Source organism: Neopsephotus bourkii, unplaced genomic scaffold, assembly GCF_033783945.1.
Source record: "Neopsephotus bourkii isolate Nb327-2 ecotype Australia unplaced genomic scaffold, CSIRO-AGI_Nbou_v1 NB_1844, whole genome shotgun sequence".
NCBI lineage: Eukaryota > Metazoa > Chordata > Aves > Psittaciformes > Psittacidae > Neopsephotus > Neopsephotus bourkii.
In genome coordinates this window covers 12,225-15,764 of record NW_026902317.1, presented here as the reverse complement: position 1 = coordinate 15,764, position 3,540 = coordinate 12,225, and the positions used below count along the sequence as shown (strand labels likewise).

At 43.8% G+C, this 3,540-nt stretch overlaps 1 long non-coding RNA gene across 1 annotated transcript; it reads right to left on the bottom strand.

Annotated features, from left to right (window-relative positions):
* Positions 1–2,425: 2,425 nt before the first annotated feature.
* LOC133207235 (uncharacterized) lies at positions 2,426–3,117 on the bottom strand. Its single transcript, XR_009723994.1, has 2 exons — positions 2,965–3,117; positions 2,426–2,931 (listed from the first exon to the last, which is right to left on the bottom strand). It is a non-coding gene; the product is annotated as an uncharacterized LOC133207235 (long non-coding RNA).
* Positions 3,118–3,540: the final 423 nt, after the last annotated feature.

Here is a 3,540-nt window from a genome sequence, read left to right as displayed (position 1 = left end):
GCTACTAAATCCCCAACACTACTACTTTAGACTGCTACGACCGCGAGGGGAGCAACTCCTACAAAGATACAACTCCACTCGTTACCCCACCCCTGAGAGCCAATGAGGGTGCGTCATTGTATGGGCGGGGCAAAGAAGAAAAGAAGGAGGGAGGGAGCTAATTTGCTAATGACAGAGAAAAAGAGAGTGGCGTGGCGAGCGAGGTAGTCGGGAGCGAACATGGTGGTATGTTATCTGCTCTCTCTTGATGGGTGTGAGATACATCAAGAGAAGAATAAGGAGTCTTCCATTATCCCTATCTCGGGGGTATGCAAAAGAAACAAGCAAACAAACAAACAAACAAGCAATATAACACTATAACAACCAAACAGGAAAAGGCTGATCTTCCCCAGGTAGTACCAAAGTTTATTCCTCTCCAAAGTTAAAGCATTGAAGAACTGTGTTAGCCTTTTGCACTATAAAAGCGTGAAGCAATAAATGCATGTTGTTGGGAATGCCTGGTTTCAATAATAGAGTAGCTTCTGAGTCAGAGTGAGGTTTAAAGCTTTATTTGAATAAAGGGAGATCCCCACCAGGCACACCTGATTCAGAGATCTCAAATTTTCTTAGCATTAACACTGTATTTATACCTATCCCATCTCTGGGTCCCTCCCTCTTTTTCCTTTGTCTTAGATACTCAGGTGAAGCACGAAATCAAACTCTACAACTCAACAAGAGATATAAAGCAGGTATGCTTATTATGGCACCGGGTGCAAGGGGGATTGCTCCTCCTAACTTGCCCATTGAGGGGTTAAGCAAGTAGATATTTATTACACATAAACATGCATATTCATTAGGTTCCCGAGAGTTTGGCAGGGATATTACAATTAGTTTAGGTACTCATCATAAGTCTTCTCCCTTTTGGCGCTTGTGCACTGCCCTCCCATAGTTGTGGGCAGGGCTCTTCAAGATGAAGTAAGTAGTCTTCCTCATGTGAGCAGGGGTCTTCAAGATGAAGTAAGCAGTCTTCCTCAGGGTGCACTTTTCACCTTTGGCACAGTTGGATGCCCCAGTAATCATAAATTAGCTGAAACCAACCGTATCTGCAAGTTTCTGTTCTTCTTCTTCATAGCTGGTGCAGTGCTGTGTTTTTGACTTCAGCCTCAGAACAACTCTGATAACACAACGATGTTTTGAGTTGTTGCTAAGTATTGCTTACTCTGATCAAGGACTTTTGAGTCTCATGTTCTGCCAGTGAGGAGGGGCATGGGAAGCTGGGAGGAAGCAGAGACAAGACAACTGACCCAAATTAGTCAAAGGGGTATTCCATACCACAGCACATAATGCCCAGTATATAAAATGGGGGGAGTTACCCAGAAGGCCCAGATCACTGCTTGGGTCGATTTATTTGCTCTCAGAGTTCCTGTGCTTGATTTTGGAGTATGTCATACTGTCCTGGGTTCAACAGTAGCAGTCATTTTTCTCCTTCTTAGTAGCTGGTGCAGTGCTGTGGTTTTGACTTTCAGCCAGGGAACAACGCTTATAACACTGATTTTTTTTTAGTTGTTGCTAAGTAATGTTTATTCTGACCAAGGACTTCCTGAGTCTCATGCTCTACCAGGGCGGAGGGGAAGCTGGGAGGAAGCAGAGACAGGACACCTGACTAAACTAGCTAAAGGGTGATAGCGGAATAGACTCCACAACTTCGTTAAAGTTGTAAAGTAGGTATGCTTTATTCAGCTGAAGACACACGGGGGATTGGTCCTCCAAAAGGCATGCGTGTCTTAGTGCCATTTTTCTTCTACATTTATCCTGTAAAGTCATACATATTCATATTCTATCCCCGCTTCGTATTATAATGAGCTAAAAGGCTCTCCACGCATGCGCAGTGCCTCCTGGTGGTCTTGGGCAGGGGTCTTCAGATGAAGTAAGTAGTCTTCCTCTTGTGGGTAGGGGTCTTCAAGATGAAGTAAATGAGTCTGCCTCAGGATTGAACTTTTTACCTCTGGTCCTCTCGCATGCTCTTTAGGAGCTGGATGGGTCTGGTCTATGTCTAGCTGGTTTAATGAGCTATTCCCTTCGTTAGGAAGCTTTATCTTAGTACTGCCTGATAAGGCATCTGCTGAGCTTGTCAAGCTAGCTATGACTTAAGCAGTACTCCTTGTACAACCCCCCCATTCTCCTCATTAGGAGGTTCTGTTCTGGTACTGCCTGATAAGACATCTGCTGAGCTCGTTAAACCAGCTATGACTTAAGCAGTACCCCCCTGTACATTTTGTCTAACCCCCTTGTACAACCCCCCTGTACACAATAGGCCACATCAGTTTCAAAGGGGTGTTCCATACCACAATACATCATGCCCAGTATATAAACTGGGGGCACTTACCCAGAAGGGGTAGATTGCTGCTCAGGTCATGAAGCATGGAATCAGACCCTACAACTCAAAGAGAGTTATAAAGCAGGTATGGTTATTATGGCACCGGGTGCAAGGGGGATCACTCCTCCTAACTTGCACACTGAGGGGTTAAGCAAGCAGATGTTTATTACACACAAACATGCATATTCATTAGGTTCCCGAGAGTTCGGTGGGGATATTACAATTAGTTTAGGTACTCATTATCATAAGTCTCCTCCCTTTTGGCGCTTCTGCACTGCCCTCCAGTGGTTGTGGGCAGGGGTATTTAAGATGAAGTAAGTAGTCTTCCTCATGTGGGCAGGGGTCTTCAAGATGAAGTAAGCAGTCTTCCTCAGGGTGCACTTTTCACCTTTGGCACAGTTGGATGCCCCAGTAATCACAAATTATCTGAAACCAACCGTATCTGCAATTTTACTGATAGCTGGCAAAGATTTAAAACAGTGTGACCTTCGTAGAAAATTTATTACAAGAAGAACAGGATGGGCAGATAAGGTGTATCCTAAGCTAGCAGCTGTTTGGGAGTCACTGTCTCCAAACTAACTGATAATTAGAAGGACGGTAAGAAATACTTCACTTGTTAGAAGGATGGAAAGAAATAATTCACTCTTGTTAGTAAGACTACTAAATTCTGTTATCACACCATAGGCTTACAACACATTGTTCTCTGTCTTAGACCTGAGATAACTTAAATGTATTTTAGCCCTATGTTTTCCAGGCACTTGCTTTCCTTATATCAGTCAGGCTTGGTATCAGTCGGCAGGGGGTAGGCAGTTGTATTCTCTTCCCTTGTTATTTCCCTTATCATTATTATTGGTGGCAGCAGTTGTGGTTTTTGGTTTTGTGTTATATGTTAGTTACTGGACTGTTCTTATCTCAACCCACGGGAGTTACATTCTTTGATTCTCCTCCCCATCCTTCCGGGGGGGGGGGGACACGACAAACAGCTGCACTTGCACCAGCTACTAAGAAGGAGAAAAATTACTGCTACTGCTGAACCCAGAACAGTATCCACCCCTTATTCCATACCATTCATGTCATGCTCAGATCCCACATTTTTCAATATACCATCACTCTTGTCTCATATATATATATATATATACGCACATACATGCACACACACAAAGAGAGCGATATCATTCCCTAGT